The sequence below is a fragment of the Tamandua tetradactyla genome, chromosome 6 (genome assembly GCF_023851605.1).
Source record: "Tamandua tetradactyla isolate mTamTet1 chromosome 6, mTamTet1.pri, whole genome shotgun sequence".
NCBI lineage: Eukaryota > Metazoa > Chordata > Mammalia > Pilosa > Myrmecophagidae > Tamandua > Tamandua tetradactyla.
Window position 1 is genome coordinate 143,524,126 of NC_135332.1, and position 24,205 is coordinate 143,548,330.

Below are 24,205 nucleotides of genomic sequence, written 5' to 3' on the forward strand. Positions count from 1 at the left end.
GAGATGCTATTACCATCATGCAGGGCTGTAAGCACATGTATCCTTTGCTATTCAGACCTCTTTGAAGACACAGTAGGAAACAAAGGCATTCAGCTCTACTTGTAAGACAGAGACCTATGGATAATTGTCTCCTATGAGTATGTTCCTTCTTAAAGTGAATTCTTGAAAACCACAATACATCGTAATCTTTTCTCCACCTCTCACTTTGTGATCTAGATCATCTATGTAAATATTAAACATAAATATTCTCAGATTAATTGATTTATTTTGTTGCCTTTATATAATTAAAACGTACTTTGTGATTTCATTTTATGTGATATTTCCATTTTTAACCTCTATTTTTTGTACTTCATCAGTTGATTTTATATTTATGCTTGGATGTTCAGCTTTATTTCTTACAGATATTCCCAATCTTACTGATAAAAGCTTTATATTTTTGATAATTCAGAACGATTTACTGAATGTTTGTTATGGGCAGTTCTGTTCTAAGTGATATTGAGGGTAGAAATATTAATAAGACATGGTCCCTTCCTTTAAGGAATTTAAGATAGGATACACAAGGAAATTCAAGCTAGAGAATAGGTTGAATTTAATATTATTCCCATACCATGTTTAACAATAACATGCTAAGATCATTTTTGTGGAGTCGTATGCAAAAGTGTTACTATTTCATATTGTATTATTTTTTGCTGAAATAAAACATTATATTTATTATATGAAATTATTGTATGTGTCAATATCTACAAACCTTTTACTCTTTTGAGATTTTCTTTATCAATTGGCAAAAATGCCTGTGCTTAGTTTTTGAATCTAGATACTATCTAGTAATTTGTGTTGTTTTGATTATAAGCTTAAATATTATTTCTTTAGGTACCGCACTGTTTCAGGTGAGGTTTCTTGAAGTAGTAATTTACATAAAAGTTTATAAATATCACTTCTTTTTTTTTTTATTAATTAAAAAAAATTAACTAACACAACATTTAGAAATCATTCCATTAAATATCACTTCTTAATAAAATAAAATAGTCTACTGAAATTCCAATGATTAAAATAAACTTGACCTCATATAAATATAAATAACATATTCTGTCTTCCAGCCTTTTATTTCGTTTTTGTTCTGTAAATCATATCTACAATTGACTTTAAATCATTTTTAAAGATTATTAATGATGCAGGAAACTGCTTATGATTCAAATGAAAAATCATAATATAGTTCTATATAGAAAGAATAATTTTAGAGTATGGCTTAAAAGGCTTCTGTACATTCATGGGAAATTTCATATGTAAATTCATATACCAAAATTACATCAGTTATTATTTGAGAATTATTTTGCTTTCTGTATTACACTTTTCTACATTTTCAATAAGAAATTAATAATTTTTTAGTGAGGGAAATAAAAGCTAAAAACACAATTTTCCATCATTAATCATTACTGTATAAAATATGAAGCATGTATAATCGACGCATTTCTTTTTATTTCAAATTACAAATGTGAACTGTAGTTCTTTGCTTTAGAGTTTAAGGAAATAGCCTCATCTTTCTTTAGTGTTTTCCCATTTCTAGAGCCGTCAGGGTAATTAACAGTTATCAAACTAATGCCTGTGCTTTCCCTGTTTTGGGCCTGCTAGTATTTTTAGAAGATAAAAAGCCTTGGATGTTCTTTGTGAATTATGCGTCTTCTCTATTAGATACTTACCATTTGTACTTTTTTAGGGACCTTGGTGATAGTGTTCTCCCTTTTCTTAAGGATCCTCTATATTAAAGTTTTCTTTAGTTAAAATTAAATTTCCAATGTTTTGGTTTTATTTTTAATTAAAACATACAGTTCCTGTTTTTTTTCATGGGCAGGCTCCGGGAATTGAACTTGGGTCCTCTGGCATGGCAGGTGAGAACTCTGCCTGCTGAGCCACCATGGCCAACCCAGTTCCTGTTTTTTTAAAAAAATATTTTTATTGAAAAATAGCCACACATGCACAATTCAACTATATTATACATCAGTGGTTCATAATATCATCACATAGTTGTATATTCTTCACCATGGTCATTTTTTTAAAACATTTGCACCACTCCAGAAAAATAAATGAAAATTAAAAAAATTTAATAGCTTTTTAATTAAAAACAATTTGTGATTCTTTTGAATTTATATTCGAACTATAAGTATAGTTATCGTTGTTTTATTATTTACATTCCACCATAAACTGTAATGAATTTGGTAAGATATCTACATCTTTTTTGAACATTTTGTTTTTTAGTGGATTTTACAGTGGAAAAATGTTAGTATTAATTTTATACCTGAATTCTAGTAAAAATAATATTTTAAAAAATTTTATATTCTCTACTGTGGGCCGAAGTTAGCCTTAAGGTTCATCCCCAATAAATTATGTAGTGTTTTTGGCACATTAAGACTCTGGTCTGCTGATGCTGCACTGGACTATATTTTGCTTTTTAATTATTCAACAAGAAGCAAGTCTCTTCTCCCAATCTAAATTAGCCAATGTTAAGTAGCTGGCTGCAGTGGGGAACATGTGTGTGATGGCTGGGAATGTGTTGACAGCAGAACAGCACTATTTTCAGTGATATAAGCCCATAGAGCAGTTCAAGCCAGAATAAAAGCATGTTCCATATGAAGCTAATATATTATCACAAAGTTCTAAATAATCTTCTGGAGAATTATATATCAATCAAAACAAGGAAACTCCTATAAGCTATGACATATGTTTACCCTGTGTTTTGGAAATGTTATGAACCATAATTTGGGACTCCTGAGGAAAATATTTGTAAAAGAGATGAAAACTTTAAAAAGCAGTGGACCCCATAATGATAACTCTTTAAAAAAATGCAGGCTGTTTTTCGTCTTACATGTTTAGATGTTACTTCTCAAGTCTAAAGCAGTGTAAGTACAGAGGTAAAATAACAGAAGACTTCTTAATTTAAGAGTCATTGAACATTCTCAAGATAATAATAAAGATGTGATCATTAATGATGTAAACTTTAGTAGAAAATGCCACAAATTAAAAACACGGAGCTTTAGTTTCTGGCCATAATGGAATCAGGGACTGGACAAAGTATATGAATAAAATTACAAATACCAGTTTCAGGCATTGGACAACAGGCTGTACAGGACTGTGATCCCTCATAGAAAGAAAACAAATGAGCTGAACCCTACTATTATCCTTGCTTTTCTGCTGGAGGTGCATTTTATACCGCAGAACAGGGAGAGAATTTGCAAACTGATCTCAACACTCTTGGTGAATTGTGGAGACAGGGGTTGAAGTATAGGAAGGCAGAGATGGCTGAAAATTATGGGACAAAATTCTAGAGAAGACAAAAGCTGTACAGAAAAAGAGCTCCAGAAAGCTCCAATAGAGTTCTCCTTGAATATATGATTAATAGTAAGATGTGTGTGCATGGGATGAAACTCTACAAAGTTGGGTGAAGAATGGTGGGGGGAGTATGATATGAATGGCTTCTAGAGCTCATACAGGGCTAGAACATGTTCAAGTTCCCACTTTTCAGAGTTCAAAATTCTCATTGATAACTTGGGACATTCAGTGGAGACCCAGAAGGGCCATGACTTAGTAGTGGAGTTAAACCATCAATATATTTTAAAAGTATTTTAGGCTTTAGCAAAGCCTAAAAACAAGCCACTGCATTAAATATAGTTGCTGATAACTGCTGGAAAAACAAAGCTCAGCATTACTTAAAGAAATAGAGCAAAATCCAGATATACAGCAACTTAAAATCACAATGTCAAGTTTTCAGTAAAAAATTACTAGCAATGCAAGAATTAGCAAACTATGACTCATAACCAAAAGAAAAAGTAGCCAATAGAAATAGACTGAGAAATGGCACAGATAATAGAATTAACAGGTGCATTAAATTAAGATATAATATCTGTACACTATAATAGGTATTATAAATGTGGTTAGGTATTTTAAGCATGAACATATTGAAGAGAGAAATAGAGGATGTAAAAGAAAAAAACAGCAAGCCCAACTCTTGAGATGAAAATGCCAGTATCTGAAATGAAAAACTCACTGGGTAGAATTAGTAGTAGATTAGACACTGCAGGAAAAGATTAATAAATTTAAGTCATAGCAATAAAATTTTGCCCAAGTGAAACACAGAGATAAGAGAAAAAAAAAGTCAGTACCTTAATGAACTGTTGGGTACTATTAAGAAGTAATGGAAACACAAGAAGTATTGGATTATATGGGACAGAAATAAAGTTCAAAGAAATAATGATTAAAAAGTTTCCATATTTTATGAAAACACAAACATAAAGAGCCAAAGAGCTCAACAAACTCCAAAATAAACAAAAAAAAAATCATATCAAAGCACATTAAGTATTTGGGGCAAAAAAAAAGAAAGTATTTGCAAAGTTCCTTGAGAGACTGGAGAAAAAATGTGAAACTACTAAACTTCCCCACCTGGGAAATTCCTGATATTAGCTCAAGCATTAGGGACTCCTAATTTAATAAGCCAAGCCCTCTTATTTGAGGCTTGCCCCTATGAAACTTATTTCTGTAATGGAAAAGCTAAGTCTGTTTATAATTATGTCTTTAAGTCATCTTCAGAGAACCTCTTGTTGTTCTGATGTGGCCTTTCTCTCTAAGCCAAACTCAGAAAATAAACTCACTACCCTCTTCATACATGGAACATGATCCACGAGTATGAGTCTCCTTGGCAAAATGGTATGCCAGATGCCAACGAACAGTATTCCTGAAAACCCTAAAGACTAACCAGGGCTCTAGGACAGTATAAAAGTTTTACTTATTAAGCTTATTTTTTAGAAACTTAAAACCTCCAGTTAATTCCTATGCCAGAAAATCCCTGGAATCCAGAGGTACCAATGTCTCCAAGAACATCAACCAGCTGCATTCCTCTACCCTATAATGTCAGTACTCCTTTTCAGCATGAAAAATTGTTATTGCCCAAATATTACTAAAGAGTGAGAGAATGATCAAATGAGAGGAAGGAGTAGTAACAGAGAAGTTAGGATTTGACAAATGATTATGACTAGTGAATCATTGTGTAGATAGTTCTTTTCAGTTTCTGGTATATTAGAAAAGCCAGAAGGAAATATCTGAAATTGTTGAACAATAACCTAGTTGCCTTAATCTTTGATAATGATTGTATAGTTAACTATGTAGCTTCTATGTTGTGACCAGTTGATTGTAAAAACCTTCTGACTGATACCTTCTTTATCTAGTGTGTGGTTGGATGAGTAATAAAGACATACATGAAAAAAAACGGTAAGCAATAAAGAGAAAGTACTAAAAGCAGAAGGAAAAGCTTCTGTTTGTAGAGAAGAATAAAGATAAGAATGACAAACTAAACTAAGAAACCAAGACACTAAGAAACCCAGTTACTATTGGAACAGCATCTTTGAAGTGCTGAAGTAAAAACCCAAACACAATTTAGGGTTCTTTAAAGCAAAATTATCTTTCTAAAATAAAGACAGGATAAAAACTTATTTGGACAAGCAAACTCCAAAGGGATTTCTTGCCAGCAGATTGGTACTATGAAATATGTTAAAGGCATTTCTCTAAGCAGACAGTAAATTATACAGATGGATACTTGGATCATCAAAAAGAAATAAAGAGTACCAGGAATGCTAAATATGTGGGAAAATACAAAAGACTTTTTTCCCCTAGCTGGTGGTTTTTTTTTAATTGTGAGATATAACATACATGCAAAAAAGAAAATACATTTTCAAGTACATTTTAACAAATAGTTATAGAACAGATTTTAAAGTTTGGTATAGGTTACCACAATTTTGTTTTTTCTTCTAGTTGTTCCAAAACACTGGAGTCCACTAAAAATACCAATATAATGATTCAATATAGTCGTACTCATTTATTAAATTCTATCTTCTCTATTATACTCCTCCTTCTCTTTAAACAGCATATATACATTAGAGCAATGAATTTTAAAGTGCATTGCAAGAATTAGTTGTAGAACAGATTTCAGAGTTTGGTAGGGTTGCAGTTCCACAATTTTAGGTTTTTATTTCTAGCTGCTCTAAGGTACTGGAGGCTAAAAGAAATCAGTATAATGATTCAGCACTCATATTCATATGTTAAACCCAGCCTTTTCGGTATTACTTTACTATGACTTTGATTTTTCTCCCACTCTTTAGAGGTATTTGGGCTAACTTTTTCATTTTGGAAGGGGCTGTCTATAATATGGGATAATGGGGTGGAACTAGTTGATGTTCTGGAAAGGCATTTCAGAATTTATCTGGTCCAAGGACTCATCTGGAGGTTGTAGGTTTTCGAAAGTTACCTCAGTTCAGGGAGCCCTCGTAGAATCCTATATAATACCCTACGTATTTTTTAGGAATGGCAGGAATGGTTTTGGTTAGGGTTTGGCAAGTTATGATAGGTAGTAATATCTAACTGAAGCATGCACAAGAGTGACCTCCAGTGTAGCTTCTTGACTCTATTTGAACACTCTCAGGCACAGATACCTTATTTGTTACACTTCTTTTTCCACTTATTGTTAGGATGGCGTTATTGATCCCATGGTGCCAGGGCCAGGCTCATCCCTGGGAGTCATCTCTCACACTGCCAGGGAGACTTTTATCCTTGGATGTCGTGTCACATGTAGAGGGGAGGCAGTGGTTTCACTTGCAGAGTTGAGCTTCGAGAGAGAGAGGTGACATCTGAGCTATAAAAGAGGTCCTGCAGAGGTGACTCTTAGGCATAGCCGTAGGTAGCCTAAGCTTCTCTGCTACATACATAAGATTCACAAAAGCAAGCCTCAAGATCAAGAGCTTGGCCTATTGATTTGGGTGTCCCTAATATTTGGCATAGTATACAGAGTTTCCCTGGTGTTAAAGTCTAATAGTTCCATAACTTTTCTCCCATCCCTCAAAGGACTTTGCCAATGCTTTTTGATCTGCTTAATATACTCTGGGATGTATCCAGGCATTACATTAAGCTATATAGGATTAAAGGTTCTCATTCTTAATCTGGCCCCCTGTGTTTGGATTGTTTGAATAGTCTATCCAGACAGCTTGAGTTAGATTATGTGCTACAGAAAACCTAGGTTCTGGACATAATAAAACTTTCTTCCTTTGGTTTCAAAGATTGATGAAGTTCTAAAATACAGGCAATATCTTCTTTACTCTTGTATTCTGAATTACCTTAATCCTGACCTGATCCCTTCATTCTTATCTTTAAATACCAGGTTATACATATATAAAACAATGTCTCAAAATCCAGAAATAACAATTACCACTCTGGACTAAATGTGCTTGCTATAAGATCTTACAATCTAGGCCCCAGTTTTTTTAATGTCTTTTCTAAATGAGATCATGCAATATTTGCTCTTTTTGCTTCTGGCGTATTTTGCCTCACCGAATATCCCCCAGGTTCATTCACATCGTGCATGCCTCACAACTTCATTCCTTTTTGAGGTAGTACCGTGTTCGATCATATGTTTGCACCATGGTTCACCAGTCTACTTCTCAGTCAGTGCATCCTTCAGCCACTTGCATCTACTGGGCCTCGTATATAATGTCCAAATCAACATTCTCAATTTTAGATAATTTCATTGTTCCCAAGAAAAAAATAACCCATAAACACACCCTAACTAGGTTTAGATTTTCTAAACCTCCCCCTAACTCTTGTCCCTCCTCCCATTATGTACCCCTGGTATTGCTGCATACTGTTGATATTTTCCTGTTAAACGTAGCCCATAACATGCAGTAACATTTTCCCCTCTATATCCTGAAATTAAATACTCTTTGTGCAAGGTTCATGCCTTTACAGTAGTTCATGTGTGAACTTAATTACATTTGTAGTGTTATTGATAGGAAACATGAGTCTATAAAACCCCTTTCAAGCATGCTCACCTTCAATGTGGTAATATACCTTATTTGCTAAAGACCAAAAGTCCTTTTTTCTCATTTAAAAATATATTTGAAAACTAAATGTCTATTTAGTTAAAAAAAATAATAATAACAATGTATTGTGGGTTTTGTAGCATATTTGGAATTAAAATTTCAAAGATCAGAGAGGGAAATCTAGAAATATATTGTAAATATTTAACTTAAATTTAGTTTAAATTTGATATATCACTTAATTTAAATTAAACATTTAAATTAAGTATTTATTTTAATTAAATTAAGTTAATATTTAATATTTAATTTAAATTTAAATATAAGTGATATATCACTTATATGTGAAGTGATAATATTAATTGAAGGTAGGACTGATCGCAAATAAAGATGTCTGTGGTAAACTTCAGTGCAGAGCTGGCCAATGATAATATGTGAGACACATATGTAATATTAAATTTTGTAGTAGCCAAATTTAAAGTAAAAAGAAACAATAGAAATTAATTTTAATGTTTTTTATTTAATCCAGTATATCAAAGTATTAATTCAACATGTAATCAATATAATTATGATTAATGAGGTAGCTTATATCCTTATTTTTTTTCTAAGCCTTCAAAATTCAGTATATATTTCAAATTTAGAACCCATTTCAATTTGGATTAATCACATTACTTGTACTCAGTAGCCACGATTGGTTATACTGGACATGTAGTTCTACAGCAACCATTAAAATAAAGTTAGACAATAAAGTGGCATCCAGAGAATACTCAGTTGAGTAGAAGGCTATTAAAGAGGACAAAGGGAACAAAGAATACTTAAGACAAATAGAAAACAGATGTTAAGATGATGGATCCAAACCCAATTGTACTACTATTTCTATTAAATATAAATTATCTAAATGGTCCAATTAAAAGATAAATTGTCAGACTGGATTAAAAAGTAAACCTAACTATATGCTGTGAACAGGAAATCTACTTTAAGTATGAAGATCAAGAGAGGTTAAAACTGAAAGGATTATAAAAATTAATTCATGAAACCATTAACTGTAGTCAAAAATGGAGAGGCAATATTAATTTTTAAAAAGTAGACTTCATAGCAAGCTAGATTAGCAGGGAAGAGGTATATTTCATATTAATAAGGAGATCAATTCATCAAGATGACATAGTGCGAAATAAGATCTGATAGAGCTGCAAGGAGAAAAAGACAAATCCATGGTTATAGCTCAACAATCTTCCCTCAATAATTGATAGAATGAGTAGAATATTTAGTAAAATTGTAGACAATTTAGGCAACATTCTCAACCAGTTTGATCTAATGGTCATTTATAAATCTTTTCTCCCTGTGTTCCATGCCTGATATTCACCTACAACAATCGCAGCATCTTTCTAGGAGTTATGCTGCCTGTGACTTTGTTGCCCCATTGTAAATCCATGGCTGCTTGCATATCTGCACACACTTCACATGGATGTTATTTTATTATCCTTTATTTCATTGTCCCTAGCGCAGTGCCTCACCCATTGAATATACTCAATGAATACTTGTTGAATGAATGAGCAATCTAAAAGTCTATTCTAAAAGTTGTTTGCAGAGTACTGAATCACACACACTCAGTTCCACATTTCAACTCACTAAATTGTATCAATCATGAACATAGTTGAAAATTCCTAAATGAAATATTATCAGCACCCAAAGGATAATAACTCCAGTTTTCCAAAGGATATTTCATCATAAACAATGTATGCATGTTCTAGGAGCTCAAAATTGGTTTACTATTAAAAAGGCAGTGTAATTTAACATATTATCAGAAATAAGGGAGAGACATTATATGATTATCTTATTATATGTAGAAAAAGCATTTGATAAAATTCAGATTTCTTCCATGATAAAACAAACAAACAAAACTCTTAGCAAGCTAGTAATGGAAGATAACTTTCCATACTGTGATAAAGGCAATCTAGTAATATATAGGAAGCATTATGCTTAAAGGGGAAATTCTAAAACATTTCCTCTGAAATCTAATACTGGACAATCAAATCCATTCTTATGAACTGGTGTGTGAAATAACACTCAAAAACTAAATAAAAGAAATAAGAAAAAATAGATCTATCATTTTTGTGAATAATATGAATATATACATAGAAAAATACTAAAGAATGTATTAATTATTAAACTTTGATATGTACATTTAATAATGTTATATGCTAGATTATACAGCAAAATAGGTGGTTGTTCTACATACTATCAACAAATATAAAATATGTTAAAAATATAGTGCCTAATGATATAAAATTATCGCTTAGTAAACTTAGTATAATATGTATAAGACCTTGATGCAGGAGAAAATTAACACATTACTAGATAAATGGAAGGATTTAAATATCCTTGGATTGGAATGGTCAGTATCGTAAAGTTGTGTATTTTCCCAAATTCAATGTATAAGTTTCAAGCAATCCTAGTAAAAAACCTAATTTTTAGTTTCATGGAACATGAGGTGACTCTAAAATTTATGTGGAAATGGAACGTGTCAAGAATAGTCAAGATCATTCTGGGGAAGAATAATAAATTTGGAGGGCTTATAATGCTACTGATTAAGGCACAGTGGTATTTGTGGAAGATAAACAATTAGTTCAGAGGGAGAAAATTGAGAATACAGTAGGCAATTCATGTATTTGTGGACACTTGATTTATGGCAGAGGTTTAGGATTAGGGAAAAGATTTGCTTTAGTAAATGTACATTTAGTTGGATATATATATATATAAAATAATGATGACCCATTTCTGGAGGATTGAATCATGTCCCCCATAAAGACATACTCAAGTCTTGATCTGTATTCCTGTGGGTGTATGCCCATTTGTAAATAAGACCTTTGAAGAAGTTATTATTAGTTAAGGTGAGGGCTCATTTGTGTTTAAGATCGTCAAATAAGGCCAAATTGAATCAGAATGTGCTTTAAACTATATGACTGGAGTTCTTAAAAGGCAGAGAAAATGCCAACAATATCAGAAAAAGCTGCAGGAGGAGACCAAGGAGACAGATCACCATGTGATGTAGGAAGAAATGCAAACCAAGGAACCCCTTGAATGCTTCAGACTCAGAAAAAGCATGGCCTTTCAGGACCGTGATTTTGGACTTGTAGTCTCTAAAACTGTGAAACAATAGATTTCTGTTAAGTCAGCCCATTTTGTGATATTTATCATAGCAGCCTTGGCAAGCTAAGGCATCCCTACTGCTAACCAAATGCAAACATGTAGGAAGATTGTAGATCTAAAATATTAAAGGTTAAAACAATAAGCCCCTTGAAGACAAGGGAAGGATGTTCATGACCTAAAGACAAGAAAGATTCTTAAAATGACATGAAAAGCACTAATTATAAAAAAAAAAATGATTCATTTGACTGTATCAAAATTAAGAACTTCTTTTCGTTCAAAGAAGCCTTTTAGAGAATGGGTGTAAAAAACAGTGACAATCATTGATAACATTTGTTAAGTGTATAACCTACCAAGTTCTCCTTTGCAAAAAATATGAAGAATCCTACTAGACAATAAGGAAAAGAGATAATCCAATACAAAAATGGGCAAAAGTCACAAATGGGCACTTCAGAAAGGATGATATCCAAACAATCAATAAAATTAAAAAGAGTGCTCAACCTTAGTAATCAGGGAGTGCAGAAGAAAACCACAATGAAATGCAACTACTCATCCTAAAGGATGACTAAAATGAGTAGTTTGGATTGTTAAGGCTATAGAACAAGTAGAACAATCACATACTTTTTTGGGGAAGGTAAATTTGTACTACCTCTTTGGAAAATATTAAGTTTATTGTATAAGTATTTTATCCACATGGTAAAGGGTTCTAAAATGCTGTGTGTGTGTTGGGAGAAAAGCTGTCTATGTTTTGGCTCGCTGCTGGAAACAAGGGCCTAGGATTGGGTTTCTAGACCTGTGAAAGGAGACCAAACATGAGTTAGTGAACTATGGATAACCTGTGTCTGTGTGTAGGCCTAGGGAGAGGTAAACATAGAGTCATAACCTTCAGGACCAAGACCTGAGCCAAGAGAAGTCATTTACATGGGACATTTTGGAGATCTGAACTGCTGTTGTAAAACCAATTCTGACTTGACACCTGCCAGGGTTGAGCCTATGAACCAAAATTACAAAATTCACATGAAGAAATCTAATGTTAAGGAAGACAAAATAAAAATCAAGAGTCAGAACATAAATTGAGTGTAGATGAAATCATTACAAAGATCTCAAAATAAAATAGTTTAGAATGCTCACAGTAATCAGTGAAGGTTGACTTCCATTTAAAAATAACAAATTATGGGGAGAAGAGTAAAAGGGAAAAGAAGAAATAAAACAGGTATTGGGAGATAGGAAAAATAGCTCATTAAATCCATGTATATGAAAAGGACATAGTAATTGAAATTAAAAAAATAAATCTGATGAACTCCAGAACGTCTCACCGAGCAGCAGAAATAATTCCACATTCATAAACACATAACAATAAAAAAAGCAGAAAAAGGACATGGAGGCAAGTCTCCAGCTTTATGTGTATTTTGAAGAAACAATATTGAAAGATGTTTTTATGACTGCTTATGTCATGAAAGAATGGAAATATTCATTACAGTGAGGACAAACACCAAATGCAAGGTCCTATAGAAGCCTAGGGATGGAGGTGGAATGAAGTCATGAAGGGGACAAGAGGTTCTTAGCTGACTGTGACATTTTGTTTGAAAGAAAAAAAAATCTGAGACATATGCTGTAATGTAGAGATTTGGTGGTACTATGTAGTGAATACATGATTGTTCATTGTGCTGTTACTTGTATGTAGTTTGAAATATTTTACGATTTAGATAGTTTCATTGTATTTATATTTTTTGTATTTTGGGAAGTGCATGGACCAGGAATAGTACCTGGATCTTCCACATGGCAGGCGAGAATTCTACCACTGAACTATCTTTGCACCCCCAAGTTTGGATTTTTTTATTGCTTTAATAGGATGAAACCCAAAATGTTTTGGCATGAAGATAGTCGCAGAAAAAAGGAAATTTTTTTATCTTTGAAGGGAGGGCAGCTGATTGTGGATTATTATGCCATTTGTAAAGGGATAAGACAGTAAGTGAATGAAATGAAGTCTTATCTTGTAATAACTAAAGGAAGGATTAGAAAGACTGTATTACATATGAAGAATAGAAAAGATGTGTGGACTTTTGTAGACAAACTGTAGGGAGTAGAGATAACTGCAGGATTTGAATTTGGTTGAATGATTTATTTATAGATGTATTTGTTTGGGTGAAAGCTAATGAATTTGGTTTTTGTGATGTTAGTTTTGAGGTAGTGATGGAGCATTCAAATGGCATTGTTCTATAGACTGAAATTTTTGGAGAGAGATCCAAAGTAGGAATTTAGATTTGGAATCATCTGTACAAAAGTGATAAGCAGTGCTATTAGAGCTGATGAATTCTGTAGTGAGGGAAATATAAAGAGAGAAGCAGAGGTAAATTAGTAAACTGTGGAACACCTTAATTCTTACCAGGTGAAAAGAGAAAATGAGGAAAGTGCTAGTAAAAGAGAAAATGATAGATTAGAAGTTTGCAGACCAACAATAGTTGCTTTTTGAAGTTGTTATTCTTAAACAGGTTGAATTTTTTTTCCAGACAGTAATTACATTGATTTATCATCTTTGCTTAATCACAAATATTAGTTCAGTTATTATTTCAGTGCTTGTGTTTTCAAAGACTATAGATGACCTTCCATGAAGCATGAAAGTTTGTTGTAAAATTATGGTGTTTAAAACATTATTAGATCACAAAAAGTGGAAATAATTTGTTTTTCTCAAGAAATATTTAATAAGTGCTTACTGTGCTCCAGTAACAGAAACTGTTGTGAGCATTTGGGATACATCAATAAAGAAACAGACAAATATCCTTGCCATCAGCAAGGGTGGGGTGGGGCAGAGGAGACAACATATGCATAATAAATTATATATTATGTTAGAGGATGGTAAGCAAATTGGTAAAATAATAGATTCAAAACAAAAAGAATCCGAAGGGGTAGGGACGTGTTGCAGTTTTAATTAGGGTAGTCAGGTTTTCACTGAAAGATGATATTTGAGTAAATTGAAGCAGATGAGGGAGTGTACCATATGTTTTTCAGTGGATTAATTGTTTACGATTATGTATATCTAGGAATAAGTTATCTAGTCTAACTCTTTCACTTTATAATTAAGGATATCAAATCATAAAGAGGTCAAGTAACTTGTCCAAGGTTACAAAGGTATTTAATGAGATTTCGTTTTTAATGAAAATGCCAGAGAATAGTACTCATTTTGTGGTTGTTATTTATTTCCTTATTTCTTTTCTTAAATGACACTGCTGAAAATCAGGTCTATACAATTCAGTCAGCTACTATTTCCTTAATATATACTTAATATATAAACAGACAACTTTACCATGCCTTCTGTTACCAAGGTTATAAGGGAATTGTTCTAAATTGGCAGCTTAGTCTTAGGGAGAGTAAAGATTTTGCATAAGTTATCAATATATATACTATTGGGAAACCCCTCTCTGCAATGAGCATGAAAGACTCTGCCTCTCTTTAATTGGGTGTCGTTCTTACTTAGGCACAGCTAAGTTCCTTGCTGAGACTCAAAAGTGAAGTACTACTGTTGACACATTTTCTCTTTCCTAATAAATCCTTAAATATTTTTCCAGTGTCATGGATGATTCTCCAAAAACAAAAAACTTATGATGCTTGAGATGTTTTAATTTTTTTTTTAGGGCATATGGAAAATGTATCTTATGACTGGTTCTCAAAAAGAATTAAATAAGAAAAACCCTGAAATTGTGAAAGTACTTTTGTTTAAATTATAGATAATGTAAAGGTTTCAAAGTCCTTTTTTCTTTTCAGAATCTTTCGTTTGAGAATAAACTTGAATTATTGGGTAGAATATTTCTAATTACAATTTTTTCCTAACTTTATTTCAGAATAGGATATTTTTATTCATTATTATTTTTTTGGGGGGGGGTGCATAGTCTGGGAAACAAATCTGGGTCTCCCACATAGAAGGTGAGCATTCTACCACTGAACCACCCATGCACCCCCAAAGTAGGTTATTTTTAAACTAAGAGTTCAACAACATAGCTATTTTATTTAGGTTTGAGTTTGACTGAAAACATCAGAAAACCCTATTGAATAATAGTGATTTTAAAAAGATAGAATTTTTCCTCTCAAGTGAAAAGGGACTCTAAGGTTGATATAGCTTTCCACGAAATCAGGTACTGTCTTATTCCACTATGGGTGGCTTCCATTCCCAAGCTTACCTTACTGTTCTTGACAGTTGCTTCAGCAGTTTATCAACTCTGCATTTCATAAAGCAGAATGGAGAAAAGGGAAGAAGCATATTCTATTTCCCTTTCCAGACATTGTACATTCCACTTTTTCTTATATAATCATGTCCAGAAGCTAGTCACATAACATATCTAGTTGTGAAGAGTTCTCAAAAATGAAGTCTTTATTCTTTCAAGATATGTTCCTTGCTAAAACTTATGTGTCCTATTAATTAAGGAAAAAGAGGAGAGTGAGTATTAGAGACCATTGGCATTCTCTGTCGTAATAACTTAAAATGGTATGTCTTCTACAGCTGTGGAGAGCTGTCACAAGCTGACTCTTCCGTTTAGTGGGGACATCAGGAAAGAGAGCTGGTAATGGTATTTTTGGTATCTGAGGTGGCTTAGAGTCTTTACTATAAGAGATATAGGTTGGGGAGTCATCCACATATAGATCATAGTCAACGCCATAGAGTGAATGGAATCTCCTGGAGACCATATGTAGCAAAATGAGAAGGCCCAAAATTAAATTCTGAGGGATTTTTTTTCATTAAAGAGTAAGGAGAAGGAGCCAGTGGAGGAGACTGAGAAGCATTATTCAAGGAGGTAGTCAACAAAGCTACTTACATAATTAAAATGCAGTTGAAAAGAATTTCAAAAGGAGCGTGGATTTGAGCAGGCCATGGTGGCTGAGCAGGCAGAATTTTCGCCTGCCATGCCAGAGACCCAGGTTTGATTTCCTGTGCCTGCCCATGCAAAGAAAAAAAAAATAGGAGCACGAATTACTCCATGATATACAGTAGTCATCAAGGATAATAAGACTGAAAAACAGCCTGGTAATATGAGGTCAGTTGGCTAGAGCAGCTTTAGTTTTTTAGTTGTTAGAGACAGCCTCTGTACACTATTCTTTCAAGATATTTGTAGAGTTAATTGAATATGTCTATAACTATAGAGAAGTGAAGTAAAGAGGAGAGAAGGCAAAACTGGAGATACAGCAAAGATTGGGGATAATTTATATATACTGAAATCCCAGATAAGGTAGGATATAAGATATATGCACTGATGTAGGAGTATATATTCAGGAGAATCCTCTAGACCAGGGTAAGAAGATAAGAATATGCACAATTATAGATCAGTTTAGAGTTATTTTTATTTTTATCTCTACAAACAAGTATTTATGCAAGACAAGTGTTGTGTTCCTAAGAGATCAGGAAATGCATAATTTTTTCAAGACAAGCCCCATACCATTTACATAAGTGGAATATATTCCTTCTAAGACAAAAGAACATGTCATTCCACTTTACCTTATGGCATTTTCATCAGTTTAATGTTATTCCAAGTTTGAAATTCCTTTAAGTTAAAAAAAAAAATCATTCTAACCACAGGCAGTTTAACTCATGGAATAGTTTTTAGTAGGAATATTTCCAGTTTTAGCTAGTTAATACTTGCTCCTGAAGCCCCTGATAGATTTTGAATTTCTAATTTTTAAGAACTGTGGATTAGAAGTAAAATAGGTCACACCAACACAGGTCTACATCTAAAAATGATCAAGCCATCCTTATTTTGACCAAGCTTTTATGTTGAGCAGGTATGTTCTTAATTACTTTGTGGAATTAATATTAATGTACCCGAAATACAATTTTTGTGGATTTGTATATATTTGAGGTTACTCACTTTAATCATGTGATTTAACTTAAAATTCCATTCCTTTGTGATTAATTAGATATTTAATTTCATTGGAAAATATTAAAGCTTGATGGTAGACACTAATGCATAAAATGCAATTGATTTTGTTCTCTCAGGGATAAAATGTGGTTTCAAAAATATTTTCCCTTTCTGGAATAGAAAAAGTTTTAAAATAAAATGAAGTACATCTAATGAAGTGCATCTAAAGTAAACATCTAGAAAATATCATTCAGAACATAATCCAAGAATTTAATGAAAATATAGATTTAGGGAAAGCATTTTTTCCCTTTTTCACAGGGTAAAAAGAAATAACTTTTATTTCTAAGCCAAAAATTTATGGAAAAAATGTATGAGCAACCTACAGAACTTAAAATGATACTTAAAATTCAAATTATAGGTTTTTCTACACTTTTCTGGAAAATCAAAATAATTTATAATTAGACAATGTTTCTAAGCTTAATTGCTTAAAGGATTTCATCAGAGACCAGTGATCATTTGATATATCAGCTTATAGTCCAGTTGATTGCAGCAATAGTCTTGTGTTTCTTAACACTTTGAGTTTGTTTCATGATGATAATATTTTATAGCTGTACCTTCTCTTGTGCTATCTTGGCATTTATCACATACCTGAATTTCTTGTATTGCTAGTGTTCATAGTGTTCAATTCCCCAGGGAATTGTCAGCTTATTTACACTTTTTCCTGTGTCTTCATGTGTACCTTGCAGAGCACCTTGTATTAGTATTTGTTGATTATTGATTTTTATTTTTACATGTACTATAGTGCATATAATGGTCTTTCTTTTGAAACATTTGTTTGCAGTATTCAGAGCAAATATTAATTAATATTTAATTAATATTTTAAATGAGCCTTACCTCCTTGGCCCATTTTTTTATTTTTCTAGTGCTGTAAAGCAGAAGATTTATTTATATATGGTTACTTTTAGTGAGTTCAAGTTTTACTTCTCATTTTTACTTTGAAAATACAATATAGAATCTACTGAATTTTGTCTGAGGAAATCTTTAGAAGGTAAATTATTTTAATTTGAGAAATTATTTTCCTAGTTCTGCATTCTGTTGGGGTTCTTTTACTTTGATTACTGTTGCCACTGCTATACTCCTTCCCCTTTTATTTCAACACCCCCCCCCCCCCCCCACACACACACATGGGCAAGCACTGGGAATAGAACCCTGGGTCTTGGGCATGGCAGGTGAGAATTCTGTCACTGAGCCACCATCGCACTGCCCCTCTTTCCCCTTTTAAACATGCTTGCCCAAGCCCGGATCAAAACAAAAGAAAAAAAGGAGGGGGAAGAAAAAAGCCTCATTTGTCAGTTTCCTTCAACACAACTGAGGCAGGCTCATATTTTTTTTTAAAATCTTGCTTAAATACTAAGAGAGTAAAAGCACAGAAAACACAAACTATTTGAAAATAGTTAAGCTAGACTAATAATAGTCTTAGAGTAGCCTTAAAGGAGTCTTCACTTTTTTTCTTAATGCAGTCTTCTCAGTAAAATATTTTAAACAAGCATCCATAGTATATCATTGATTTGATTTATGCATGAAATATGTGTATTGCTGTATTAATATATAATTAAGCATGCACTTTAATCATTTTTTTATTTTATTAACATTTACAATTTTTTTCTTAAAGAATTTAATAATCAATATTATTTCAATGAGGGTAATATTATTGTACTTTAACACTTTGTTATAATAATTTTCTAAAGGTTCTTAATTTACTTTATTTCAACAGTTTGTTCTAATGCCTAACATAATTGAAAAGTTACCTCATGAGATACATAGATCCGAAAGGGAAAAGAGCATCTTTGACTGATCTCAATACGCTTGTTTTTCAGTCCCATATAAATTTTCCAGAAGTTTTTAACTGACATTATGCTAGTAAATTTCCATCTTCCTTGTATAAATAAGATATTCTTCCAAATTAATGTGAAAGTGTTGCATTTTTCTTTAAAATAAATATGTATAACCTTTAATCAACATGTTTGGGGTTTATTTTGCATGTATCCAAATTGTGAGGATTAATTTTGTTAAAAATAGATAATAAAATTTGTTAATCTGCTTAACTGCATGTAAATTGTTACATGTCACAATTAACTGAAAGCAAATGAAGGAGTCAAGGGCCCGGTTAATTCCTCTTTGTTGTTGACTGCTCACTCTCCCTCTCCTCAGTATACTTAATATACTTTTATCTGTGGCCTTGTAATATAAGAAAGTCCTCATTGTCTGTCTGTTTACTGAATATTAATAAACTTTCTCTTTCTCATTTGTAGATAAAAGTAATTATGGTTAGATACTCTCATATTTTCCCTCCAATAGCTCTATGGATTTTCTTGTTTCATGCACCACAGTTTAGAGGACACTGCTTTTTAGGGATGTTATTGTCAGACGGTTCAGGATTACCTTCAGAAAGTCCTTCATAAGGCCCATTTGGGAGGGTCTCAGGGAGCCAAATTAAAGTCAGAAAGGTATTGGCTGAGGTAGTTCAGAAAATCTTTTGGTGTTGAGAGTAGATTAGAGGAGTAAAAAATCAATAGCATCTCCAAATCTACAGGCTGAGGCAAGGACTTGGTTGGATAATGGCTGGTGAATATAGTAAAGAAAGGACCTAGAGCCAGGTGAGCAAGACAGACCATGAGGTTGAATCGTTCTTGTGAAAGTAAGCCTGGGAAGCGTATCAAGCAAGCTCCTTGATATGTTTAAGGCATTCTGGGGAACTATGCAGGCTTGGTAATGATGTTGCTAGGGCTGAGCAGGTACAACTACTAAAATATTTCCTGTTTTTTTTTTTTTCCCCTAACTGATAGATGAAACCTTTACTAGGGAATAGACATTTCTATATTAGAAAGGACTCAGATAGACGGTATAGTCTGAGGATTTTCAGAAAAAGAAAAAGGAGGGGTGAGGAGGCTAGATTTCTTAATTCCCAAAACTAAAATGGTAAGAAAAGCAGGGAAAAGCTCCTCCATTTACTCTGGAATGACAGAGAACAAGAGAAGTGTAACACCAGAACTCTGTCTCTTCAGATTGGTTTAACTTTCACTCATAAGAAATAGGTTTCTTGACATGGCAGTGTACATGGCTGGGGCACCTCTGAACTCAACATCCTTATCTCTGTGTGATCCAAGAGTAAAGGATTTTGTCCAGTGTCTTTTGAAAACATACCTGAAGAGGATTTTTCTTGGCTACCAGTATCTTGGACATGCACCAAATCCAGGGAAGTTAGGCAGTATGATTGGCCCAGTTACAGCCCATGTTGGGTCATGTACCTACCCCTGTGTTTAGAGGAATACATTTTGATACCAGGAAAAGTAGGAATAGCAGAAACATGCCTCCTACAGATAATTTTTGAGAGTTAGTGAGTGATCCCAGTTTGTGTGTACTAATTCACTTTACAATTAGTCATCCTAGGATTTAAAACACAAGATGTTGATTATATAACACTAAGATTAAATCAAATTCACACATTTCTATTTCAAAAGAAATAAGGTAAATGGATTTTGAAGATAATTGCCACATTGACTAGAGGGAGAATGCAGGCTTTTCTGCTAGTGGCTTTTTTTTAGCTAGGGTTTATTCAGTTTGGGGAAAATAAATAGGTATTTTTTGTTTTATACAGTTTTTTTTTAACAATACCATTATGCTTTGCACAATTTATTAATTTTGCTATTTAATCTTTCATTACAAAGAATTTTCCCAGTGATTCATTAGTTATCAGAACATATGATTTAAACTGTAATGCCAATTAATTTTAAATTTCTTTAAGAGCACATTTTGATTTTAAGTATATTGCAAGTTCTATGAATATAAGACTTCTGTGGAAATGAGTATGAATTCTAGTTTTTACACAAACTGGCAAGAATGCATAAAAATTCAACCAAATGGCTCTGTGTGCAATCTTTTTTTGTTTCCCCCTTTTTAGCACTCAGAACAAGATTATAGTTTCCAGATGAAATCCTGAATGTCGCATAGTGATGACATATATTTTTCTGGTAGGCACAGCATGAGGTGCAATTTTGCATGCCACGTCACACTGATTTCCAGAATCCAAAAGCCATTATTTCCCATAGGGCTTTAAAGAGTGATAGTATCTAATGTAGCTTGTATTTTGATGATAAGTCTAAGGCAATATTGCATTTTCTATGGCAAGCTGCTTGAAGCTTTAAATAGTAGCAAAAATGTAGAAATTTAAAAGGTGGTATTACTATGTAAAGGTCATTTTCTCCTCAAGTTATTCAAATTTATATTGCCCAATCAAGTTACCAAAAATAATGAGTGTAAAATATAGATTAAGAATCAGGAAGGTATTTTAGAAAAAGCGATAAACTAGGGACCAGAAACCCAGGTATTAATCGTATCTCTACCACCATACCAAGCTACCTTCACACAGCCTCTTTTCTTCATTTATAACATTATAATGTTATAATGTTAAAGTAAACCCAACAAAACTTCATAGCTTTGTAAAACTCAAAGTTAAGTAAGTGAAAATTCTTTAAAGTGATAAAACTCAGTTTGGGTGGAAGATGAAGATCCATTTTTTGGTGTTTTCAATTTTAAAAGGGAAGCTCTAAGCTTTAAGCAAGGTGAAGCTTATTTTTTCTATGAGCTTCTGACCTTGCAATGTAGTTTTATCTTTCTTTTCTTTGTTGTTTCTTCATCATCTGACAATTGCCTTAAAATTTAGCATTTTCATTCATGACTGCAAAATAATGTGTATTATATACTGATCATTTCCTTCTTTTTTAATTTGTGACTGCTTCTTATAGTAGTTTTATTTTTCTTTTCCCCCTTCTTAAGGTGTCTCCTATCCAGTTGCCTACTCATCTCCTCTACCTAGATTTCTTAGAGGCCACTGAAATCTAACATTTCTTGTCTCTTCTCCCTTCCCAAATCTATACAACTATAAACATCTACACCAACTACCATTTACCAGGTTGCTTAAGGAACTGGGATTCATGCTTAGTGTCTCCCTTTCCTGTCCATCCTACCTCCAGGTTATGCCTTGAATCTTTTCATTTCAATCTGTCTCTTGCATATGCTGTTTCCATTGGTGCCCTGGTCAGAGCCACATCGTTAGGTAATGTAAGGGTATCCTAACGAGTCTTCTTGGTGGTGTTTGCATGTTATCTCGTTCTCTAACCACACTCACCCAATCCATTGTCCAGTTAACGAAAAGAGTCATTTTATTAAAAATCTGAACTGAATTATACTATTCCCTGCTTTGAATATTTAAGTGACTTCAAAGTACACTTTAAGATAAAATTCAACTCCTTACCGTAACCCACAAAGTTGGGCCTGTTCTAGCCTCTTTCAGTTTCTTCCATTCCATGATTTGACATTTTTCCTTACACTAAGCCTCTTTCATTTTTTCAAACGTTCTGCACTTTTCTTGGGTTGAGGTCTCTTGCACATGCTGTTTCCATTGCTCTTTTCATAGCTATGTACTTTTCATCCTTCACATCTTTATTTGAATGTTATTCAAATTCAGTAAAGAAACCTTTCCTATTCAGCCTTTCTAAAATAGGTTTGTACCACTCCCCCAGGATTCCCTGCATTAACATCTTTCTTTCTTCATAGGGCTTATCTTTATATCCTTCTTCATAGGACTTAGCTTTATATCTTTATTTTACCTCCTCTAGGAAGTATTTTAGGAACATATCTGAATTGTTCACTTTTGTGTTCCCAAAATCTGACAACTATTTCTGGCATAGACTAGGTAGGTAGTAAATAATTGCTGCATAAATGAATAAAACCCTTTTCCCTCTTGTTTTTATTTAAGGGTTTAAAATCACATTTCTTAATTTAAGATCACATTTCTTAATCATGTGATTTTTTTCTCCTGTCCTTAGGCTTATTTAAAATGATATACTATAACTTTTCATATATCTTCCTAGATTTCCCAGTGGTTATTTATCAAAAATTCAGGAGTAGTTGGCAGTAGGACTTGTGGTACGATTTCAATTGGTGCACATAGTCTTTGAGGATGTTTCTCCTGTCTCACAAATTTAGGATTGTTTAAAATGTTGGATTATGATAAGAATAGTCCAAATACAGCTCAGGATATTGAAGTAAAAGTTTATCTTTAGTCAAATAATTAGTAAATATAATCTTGAATTCCTATGATCATCTTAACTATTTGTTATGTTCTCTGGGAAATTGAAAGTAGTATATGACATAGCTTCTGTTCTGATGAACTTTAGGTTCTTACCAGAAAGATAAAAGTAATACATAATTGGTAGACGCTATAGAATTGAGTTAAATTTAGGAAAAGGAGCTATTACTATAGGCTTCAGGAATTAGAAAATGTTTCACAGAGAACAGGGGTGTAATTCCTTTTCTACTGTTCTTTGATCCAGTATTCTTGTCTCTTGTTCCATATTGATATTCCTGGTTTCTATAAGGCCATTGTGGAGTAGTGGTTAACAGTGCAAGTCTGAAAGCAAACTGATGTGTGGTCTTTGGCAGCTATCCTCATTGATATATAAGTATGAACCATGAAAAAAATTGCAGGAAGAGTATTCTAGCAAAGGCACCAGTTTCCTCATCTTTAAAATGGGATAATAGCAGCACTTAATTCGTAGCATTTTTGTGAGAGTTCAACATTGTTGCTGCTAGGAACAAAAGCAGACTCTTAACACCTATAGATGTTTTGCATGTATTTTCCCCAGGTATGATTTTTGCTCATTATTATGATTTCTTAAATCTTCTTAGATGATGCAAGTCTTATTAATTCAAGGTCTGTCTCAAGTCACACCTCCTTGAATAAATCTTTTCAAATGGTTGAAGTTACAATAATGACTTCATTTCTTAAATATCTTTGTAACTTTCTTTCATTTCTATAAAGTTTACCACTTAAATGCATTATGTTTTGTTACTAATTAGAGCCTACATTTCATTACAACAAAATCATGTATTGCACAACTGCACTTGCCATTTTTAGGGATGGAACAGTTACTCAGCATCATGTTTGCTAATTGCCTGTTTGATTACCACAGTTGAGAATTTAATTTAATTAAAAATTGTTTTAAAATTTTATGCAGTAAAATTCACTGATCACTTCCTGTCATTTTTGTCTTTGTGGTTATGTCTTTCTTCCCCATTCTATAACAAGATGAATATTCATGTATTTTTTTCAATAACTTTAGTTCACTAATGGCATCTTTTTACTTTAGAAAAAATTGGAAACTTAACGCCCAACAACAGTAAAATGGTTACAGGCCTTAAAATCTTGTCATAGTTTATTTTTTTGACAAATATTTTCTGGGTTATTTTTGTTGTTGTTGTTGTTGTTTCTACTGTGATTTCCCTGGTGTCTAAAAGAGTACC

The 24,205-nt window shown here is 32.9% G+C and overlaps 1 protein-coding gene across 16 annotated transcripts in view; it reads left to right on the forward strand.

Annotated features, from left to right (window-relative positions):
- Positions 1–24,205, forward strand: part of VPS13B (vacuolar protein sorting 13 homolog B) — a 1,000,970-nt gene that overhangs the window by 459,474 nt on the left and 517,291 nt on the right. The gene's annotated exons all lie outside the window — the stretch shown is intronic.